Below are 9,835 nucleotides of genomic sequence, written 5' to 3' on the forward strand. Positions count from 1 at the left end.
TGCTCACCCAAGGCCCAAGGCAACCTGGCAACGACATCGATGTGTACCTAAGGCCACTAGTTGAAGAACTTCTACTTTTGTGGAACAGACTAGGTGTACATGTGTGGGATGAGCACAAACATGAGCACTTTGACCTGCGAGCATTGTTGTTCGTAACAATCAATGATTGGCCTGCTCTAAGTAATCTTTCAGGACAATCAAACAAGGGATATAATGCATGCACGCACTGTTTCGATGACATTAAAGGTATATTCTTGAAAAAATGTCAAAAGGTTGTGTACCTTGGCCATCATCAATTTCTTCCTGCGAATCACCCCCTAAGAAAGAAAGGCAAGCATTTTAAAGATAAGGCAGACCACCAGACCAAGCCGGGCAACCGAACTAGTGAGGATGTACTCAATATGGTCAAGGATGTGAAAGTAGTATTTGGAAAGGCACATGGCAGCAAACCTATTCTGAGCGACGCCGACGGTCACGCACCCATGTGGAAGAAGTCCATATTTTGGGAGCTACCCTATTGGCAAGTCCTAGAGGTCCGTAGCGCGATCGACGTGATGCACCTAATGAAGAATCTTTGTGTGAACCTGCTAGGCTTCATGGGTGTGTATGGGAAGCCTAAGGACACACTTGAAGCACGATAGGACCTGTGGTGTTTGAAAGAACAAGACAACCTGCATCCAGATAAGACAGATGATGGACGCCATTACTTAAGTCCTGCCAGTTACACTCTTAGCAAAGAAGAGAAGGAAAGCATGTTTGAATGCCTAGCAAGCATCAAGGTACCATCTGGATTCTCCTCGAATATAAAGGGTATAATAAATGTGCCAGAGAAGAAATTCCTAAACTTAAAGTCCCATGACTGCCACGTGCTCATGACGCAATTGCTTCCAGTTGCATTAAGAGGAATTCTACCTCTAAATGTACGTCTAGCCACTGTGAAGCTATGTGCATTCCTCAATGTAATTTCTCAGAAGGCAATCGATCTAATGGATCTAGCTAAACTACAGAATGATGTGGTTCAATGTCTTGTCAGCTTTGAGTTGGTGTCCCTCCTTCCTTCTTTAATATCATGACACACCTCCTAGTTCACCTGGTCAAGGAGATTAGCATTCTCGGTCCTGTGTTCTTGCACAACATGTTCCCCTTTGAGAGGTTCATGGGAGTCCTAAAAAAATATATTCACAACCGTGCTCGGCCAGAAGGAAGCATCGCCAAGGGCTATGGAACAGAGGAGGTCATTGAGTTTTGTGTTGACTTTATTCCCAACCTTGACCTAATTGGTGTTCCTGAATCGCGACACGAGGGGAGACTAAGTGAAAAGGGGACACTAGGGAAGAAACCATATATTGGTACGCAGGACAACTATTTTAATAAAGCACACTACACAGTTCTGCAAAACTCTTCCTTGGTGGATCCGTATATCGAGACACATAAAGAGTTGCTCTGATCCAAGTTTCTAGGGAAGTCTGAAGCTTGGATTACGCGTCAGCACATGGAAACTTTCAGCGACTGGTTGCGAAAAGAATGTCAGGGTGATGAGAGTATTGATGAGCAACTGTATTTGTTGGCTAGGCAGCCATCGTGGAATATCCTCACATACAAAGGGTACGAGATAAATGGGAATACATTTTACACAGTAGCCCAAGATAAAAGGAGCACCAACCAAAACAGTGGTGTCTGCATAGATGCCACCGACCCTAATGGAAATAAGCAAACATATTATGGCCGCATAGAGGAGATATGGGAACTAAACTATGCACCTACTTTTTAGGTACCTTTGTTCAAGTGCTAATGGGTAAAGGCGACTGGAGGCGGGGTAGCAGTCGACAACCAGTATGGAATGACAATCATGGACCTCAACAATATTGGGTACAAAGATGAACCGTTCGTCCTTGCCAAGGATGTGAATCAGGTGTTCCATGTCAAGGACATGTCTACAAAACCGAAGAGAGGGAAAAACAACAACGACCCAATCAATGAGCCAAAGCGCCACATAGTTCTTTCAGGGAAAAGAAACATCGTCGGAATTGAAGACAAGTCAGACATATCAGAAGATTATGAAAAGGATGACCGAATTCCACCCTTCATAGTGAACAAAGACCCAAGCATCCAGCTAAATGATGAGGACACTTCATGGTTACGGCACGATCATAACCAAGGGATATACGTTAAGAAGAAGTTCACTACTGTGCCCGCTTGATATATATAGTGATGTTTAATAGTGTGTATTAGAGGTATTATGTAATAATTGTGAATTCAGAGATGTTTATTAGGTGTTTTCTTTTTTTTCTATGTTCAGATTAAATTTGTGTTTGATGGTGGGATTTCCATGTCGCTTTTGGACAATGAGTGATGAAAAAATGAAAAGATTTACGTTAAAATGGTATGAAAACAAATTTCCAATCGAAAATAAAAAATTTAATGATTTAAATTAAACACTCCATTTTTGCATTAACAAAATAGTAATTATTGATGACATTATGTTTCAATATTTATAAGAAAAAACAAAAAACTTTAGGTCACACAATTTTCCTGTGTGCAATAAAGCAAAAGTAAATTCATATTCTTTTAAAACAATTTTATGCCTTGTATTTAATTTACTGTGCAAATAACAAGACTTTAACATTTTATAGAAAGAAATATATAAAAAAATAAATGGAGCTTGAAACGGGCGGGAAGTGAAACTGCAGCTCAACTTTAGTCCCGGATAGATCTACCACCCGGGACTAAAGGTGGGCTGCATTTTTTGTGGCCCGCCAAAATACACCTTTAGTCCCGGCTCGTAATACCAGCCGGGACTAAAGGTAACCTTTAGTCCCGGCTAGTATTAACAGCCAGGACTAATGGTCTTTTCGTCCCGGGCGTTTACAGGAGCCGGGACTAAAGGTCCCTCCCCTATATAAGGCGGCCGTTTCTTCTTCCTCCTCACCCTTCGTCTTCGTCGCCCATCGCCACTGCCGCCGCCGCCGCCCTTGTCACCGTCGCCCGTGGCCACCTCATCGTCCTTAACCTCGTCGTCGCCGAACCCGGCGTCGATCTTTTCCTTCCCGACCTCCGACGCGCTCCAACGCCGGCCGCCCCAACGCCGGCCGCCCCACGTGCCACCAACGCCGCCGGCCCCAATGTACTGTATATTGATATATATAAATTTGTTATATATATATATATATTAGAGAGTTATAAATTTATATTGTTATATATATAAATTTGTTATATATATATATATATTAGAGAGTTATAAATTTGTATTTTTATATAAATTTGTTATACATCTATATTAGAGAGTTATAAATTTATATTGTTATATAGCTAAATTTGTTATACATATATATTAGAGTTATAAATTTATATTGTTATATATATAAATTTGTTATACATACATATTAGAGAGTTATAAATTTGTATTGTTATATATATATTTGTTATATATATTAGAGAGTTTTAAATTTATATTGTTATATATATAAATTTGTTATATATATCACTTGCCAATAAATATTTCTAGAAAATAAGAAATCAAAGTTATGCTTTGGAGACTTGAATTTCGAGTGTAGTTATTTAATTAATTTTAAGCACATGACTCGATCCATTTTATAGATATATGGTTTTTATTTTTTATAGATATATCTAGTGGTGTAAAAGCTAGATGGCTACCCCGAGAGACAATATGGATGAAGAAATGATGGATATTATCAACACCGGCACTCAATTTGCCGATGGTGACCAGCAGGATGTAGATGACGGGAGTCAATACCTGGCTCTTGAAAATAAGCAAGAAAATATTGTGTAAGAAAATACTAGCAAGGTATATATATTTATATATATATTTGAATATTATATATATATTTGAATATCTATCATCTATTATGTGTACACATGATATTTATTTATTCTTTTTTTATACATAGCCCTCTGGATCAACGACCACAACGGCGAAAAGCAAAAATATTCGAGGCCCGAAAAAGCCATTGGAGGGGCGCTACATAATATCGGAATTCAATATCGAGACAGGCGAACCACTTGGTCCACATGCAAGAAAATTTGTGCAACACTGTGGGTACCTTGTAAGGGACAGACTTCCGATCAGTGCCCATGATTGGAAGCAAAAGATCAACGAGCCTCATGTTAGTTTTATCTCTAATCTTGATAAGAATTTAATTTGGGATGATATCCTTCAACACTTCACGTTGCAAGCGGATGATTATGATGATATCAACGATGTGAATTGAAGGAGCTAGTTCAAAAGTGGGCTATGAAGAAGATGGCCACACAATTCCAGACTTGGAAGAAATCCCTATACATGAAATACGTCAAGAAGAACCTAATGCCCAATTTCAATACTAGGGGCCCGCTCGCGAAGTTGAGGCCCTACTGAAATGATTTTGTACAGTACAAGACATCGAAAGAGGGTGAGAAACGAGTGAGAAGGAACCAAGAGAATGCTCGACAGAAGGTATACCACCATGGCATGGGATCAGGTGGCTACGCGACTACCATTCCCAAGTGGGAAAAAATGGAAGCGGACATTCTTGCCAAGGGTATCACACCAGAATCACTCAATTGGCCCAAATGCGTGAAGAATTGGGTTTTCGCTTATGGGGGAAGACTGGACCTAGAGACCAGAAAGCTGGTTCATGGCCCAAAACTCGAAAGAGCAACACAAAGATTTTTTTATGCTCTACAAGGTAAAGCTATTGGTGCGTTCAGGCCCAATAGAGAGAAGGATGAACTAACGTATGCCATCGGGACTGCTGAACACAGTAGCCGAACGAGAGGTTTAGGACGGAACATTTCTTGGGAGCATGGTTTCCCTAACGACAGAGATACCTATAGAAGTCGGCAGAGAAGGAAGTATGAGGAAGCAGCGTGGATCAGCAGGTTGGAGGAATATGTTCGTGAGTCACGGGAGGCGTTGCTTTAAGCACAGGAGCGCAAAAAAGACATGTAAGCTAGAATGCAGGAGGAAATCATAAAGCAAGTGCAAATAGCAATGAGTGCCCAAAGGCAGGCATCAGATCTAGGAATCAACATTAATATTAGCTCCCCTGATCAGTTGAAAAGCAGTTGCGCTTTCACGGAGTTGCCAAATCAAGATGACGCAATGCTACGTTTCCCCGTGAATGACATCACTGCACCGTTTACATCATGTGAGCTACATATTCCAAAAGGGAATGCCACAATCATGGTGGCTCTTGGTGTTTTTTCTCCTCTAGATCCTACCAAGACACCAAGAATTCATGAGGCAATAATACCACCTGGATATGTTAGCGTCTTAGTTGATAGAGTTAACAAAAGTTTTAGTGATCTGGCTATTGACATTCTAGGAGGTGATGGGGAGAAGACTCTAGGAGAAGCAGAGAAGACATTCATACTATGGCGCAAGTGCTACATCATTATTCCCGGGGTCTCTAGTCCACCGCCGCTTTCTCAACTGCCAGACAATAGGTGCGGACAAAAGTGAACGAAATAATTTTTTCACTAATTTTCTATTGACATGCATGATTAATAATAATAATTTCTTATACCTAATTATTCTTTTTTATACTCACACAGCAGGGCCTCCGCCAACCTAAGTCCAATTATTCAATCTCTAGATCATCATAGTGCTCCGGACAATGATTATGCAACGTCGCCACCGCCGCCACCTCCAAGGAGGTCTCCAACGCCTCCAAGGAGGTCTCCAACGGCTGCCCCGCCTCCCTTGATGACCAAGAAGCAGCCAGCTCCTAAGAGGTCCGCCCCGCAAACAAAGTCATTGGCCCACCAGCTGGCAAAGAAGAAAGCCTCCTCTAATCTAGTTATTCCCCAAAAACTATCTTATGAGAAAAGTAAAAAGGAATTAAATGCTGCAGTACAAAAAGAAGTGAACAGTTTCTTCGAAAAAGTAAGAAAGCAACGAGAAGCGAGGGAGAACCCGGAGAAACCGTACTTCTACCTACCTCTAGATCTTCTAAGAAAGAAGGTGGACCAGAAAAAGCGAGAATCTCAAAAGACCCTGCCAAAATCGGACTACGACCGCTCTCTCACCAAGTCATTTGAGACGGCATAGAAAAAGACTAGAGCAGGGAAAGGTGTTGCACAACTCGGACAACAATCGCAATAATCAGTCCCCCCTCTTGTCATTCGTAATGAATATGGTTCAAACTTAGACTTACTGGACATCGATTTTGAGGACCTGGTTCGGTTTTACGAGGATACTAGTTTGGACCTTGCCCAAGTGCTCGCTGAAGGACCATCTGCTCCGAAAGTGGATCCTTGGAAGAAATTTGAATATGGAAAGAGTCTATACAACCCTAAGGCCTTAGGTAAACTGGGTACGCAAATGTACCTGCTAAACAAGTGGTACATGGCGGCGTGTGAACGGGAAGAGACGACCTTTGTTTCTGTCAGAGTTAGAAACCAACATTACTTCCGTGGCGATGATGTTATATATGTTGAGTTTTTAGAATTACACCAACTATGCCACCTGGACTCTCTCGACAAAAGTCTCATTAGCTGCTATTATCTGTAAGTGTGATTATTTTCTACTATTAAAGTGTATATATATAAAGCTACATGTATATATATAAATTATATATCCTCACACTATATTTTTATATATACAGATATGAGATGACAGAACTTAGAAAGAGAAAGGATAATGATGTTGGTTTCGTTGATCCAAATATCATATTCAAACACCCTAATCCCCCGCCTGAATGGAAAGCTAAACTCGAGAAAAATCTCATGAGGTTCTTAGTGAACCAACAAAACAAGGACATACTCTTCCCCTACAACTTCAAGTGAGTGTTAAATAATTAATGTCGATCATATGGACATTTGTTCAATTATTTGCTTACTAGCTAAGCTATCTCCCATATATATATATATATATATATATATATATATATATATATATATATATATATATATATATATATATATATATATATGTTGACTCTAGTTAATGTCGATCATATTTGTGTATAAAAACATATGCAGCAATCACTGGATATTGATGGTCATCGATATGGCCAATAGTCGGTTGAGCATCTTAGACTCATTAAGAAAAGAGCAAACAGAGTACCAAGACATGATAAATATTATCCAAGGGTAATTTGGTCTCTCTAGCAACTATATATACCTCGATCTCTTAACTACAACAATTATTAAAGGCCAAATTAATTTTTTATTTTATTGGGTGCAGTGTTTGGAAAAGTTTCATTAAGGAACACTACATAAAACATTGCAAAGCGCCACTAGATATAATCGCACATAAAGTAAGTACTAGCTACATTTATATATATATATATATATATATATATATATATATATATATATATATATATATATATATATATATATATATATATAATTCAATTAACACCATGCATGCTTTTAATTCACTGGATCTTTTTTCTCGTAAAAGTGGATTCTGAGGCAAGAACAGGGGACCAACTACTGCGGATATTATGTTTGTGAGTTCATCATGGCGTACTCAAAAAGAACTCCTGAAGAGATCCTCAAAGTACGTTATATAAATATATTCATATATTCACAATTTCTTTTATTGCTCATATATATAAGTAATCACGTGACCAACACACACACATATATATATATTTTAATACTTTTCCTTTAACTTTTATTGAAGACTCTATGGTTGAAGGAAAAAGTCATACGACATGACCAACTAAAAGCAATTCAAGAGACCATAGCAGGATTTCTTAATGACCAGGTCTTAAACCCCGCCGGCGAGTTCTACAATGACATGAACGAAACATGGAAGCCAAACCAGATGGAGTGAATTTGTTATCCCAAGGATATGATAGAATATACAATGCAAGCTTTATTTGTAATATATATATATACACATATTATATGTACATAAAATAACGTACAATATATATATATATGCATGTAATATATACGTTAGTTTTATACTTTAGTTTGTACAAAATGTTCAAACATTATAAGCGTGTAGAATACGTATATTATTAGCAGCGTAGAATGCGTATTCGAAAACCAAAACGAATCATCAATTGAAAATAGAAACAAAAAAAAGAAAAAAAACCTTTAGTCCCGGTTGGTAATACCAACCGGGACTAAAGGGCCGGCCCACGTGGCTAGGTCGGGAGGCCTCTTTAGCCCCGGTTGGTATTACCAACCGAGACTAAAGGTGGACCTTTAGTCCCAGGCGAGAAACCGGGACTAAAGGAGGGGTTCTTTAGTCCCGGATTCGTGCTCCTGGTTGGGAAACCGGGACTGAAGGGGTTTCCCAACCGGGAGTACAGCTTGTTTCTGTACTAGTGCATCTATCCTAAACCCGGTCATCAACTTCTCTACACACCTATGACCGGTGAAATGAAATGCCCTAGGTTATACCTTTGCCTTGCTCATTTCATTCCATCTCCTCAAATGTCGATGCAACACATGCACCAACATGATCAACAATGATATGATCCACTTCATATCATCACGTGATCATATTGGTTCATCGATCTTGACTTCACTTGCTTTTCACCGTTGCCTTCGTCCATCGACGACAAGTCTTGCTCAAGCTTCACCGCCATACGGTCCATCGCTCCAAAGCCTCCGACTTGCCTTTCACTCTTGCAACCAGTCCATCAAGCCAAGTCTTGTCTTGATCTTCTCCACCTTGATCACATGACTCGATGTCATATCTCATGTGCAATGAGCACCTTCATCATTACATGTGTGAGCTTTGCAACATCTCCAAGCCATTTCCACCTACATGGCATATGTTGCTCACACACATGTACCTATGGACTAATCACCTGTGTATCTCACATAAACATAATTAGTCCACCTAGGGTTTTCACTCAATTACCAAAACCACACAAGGACCTTTCATTGCTGAACTCGTGAACTCTTAGATCACGGCGGTCGAGAAAGATACGCCTCAGCATCTCAACATCACTCTCAGTCAGCTCTCTAACATGACGATCATCATCAGAATCAAGAGCCCTTACCATCTCATATGGCTCCGAATCATTCATAGTTTTAACACTATTGGAGCCATGAAATCCATCTCCATAGTGCACTTGCGCAGCAATAGGGGGGCACATCCACATTGTCAGGATTGTCTCCTGCAACATAAGTATAAATACGAGGAAAGAATAAGAAAAATGGATGTAAGGAAGGGTGTAAGCTCCCAATAACTATGCGGATAAGACACTTACTCGGATGATTCTGTGTCAAAGGGATCTCATGAGGAGGATCTGCCACAACATCATGAGTCCGACAAGCATCTCCAACTACCTCATTGGGGGCAGATTGAGCATCGGGAACTATAGGTGCAACCTCCACATCCATATCAGGTTCCGGGATGGGAGAGTCAAAGTGTGCCTGCTGACCCATTTTTGGGGAAAACCCATGAGGGATGCGATCAAGTACCACCCGACGCACAACCACATCCAAACTTTGGAACTAGCTCTTCATAGCCGATCTCACACTATTCTCCCACTAATCCGCACACCCAATTTGGATCATCTTCCTTAGGATGTTGGGAGGGGAACCTAGGTTAAGTACATCCTCAACTGCGATGCCATCATCTCCATGGCAATGTAGCTCCTCCCAAGCCCTTGCAACCAACTCACTAAATGAAGGCTTCTCATTGAATAACACAGGCACACTTTGTATCTCAACAAACTCAACATATCCATAGCGATCTCTTTCCACGGTGCCTCCATGATATATGCTCACTAGGTTGTCCATCTAGTTCATACACATAACGAAGCACATTTCCTTTAGTCCAATATAAATGAAGCATACTAAGTACAAGGTCTCTAGTATGTAATAACTAACTAAATAGATACTATCAATTCACTACTAA

Source organism: Miscanthus floridulus, chromosome 18 (genome assembly GCF_019320115.1).
Source record: "Miscanthus floridulus cultivar M001 chromosome 18, ASM1932011v1, whole genome shotgun sequence".
Taxonomy (NCBI): Eukaryota; Viridiplantae; Streptophyta; class Magnoliopsida; order Poales; family Poaceae; genus Miscanthus; species Miscanthus floridulus.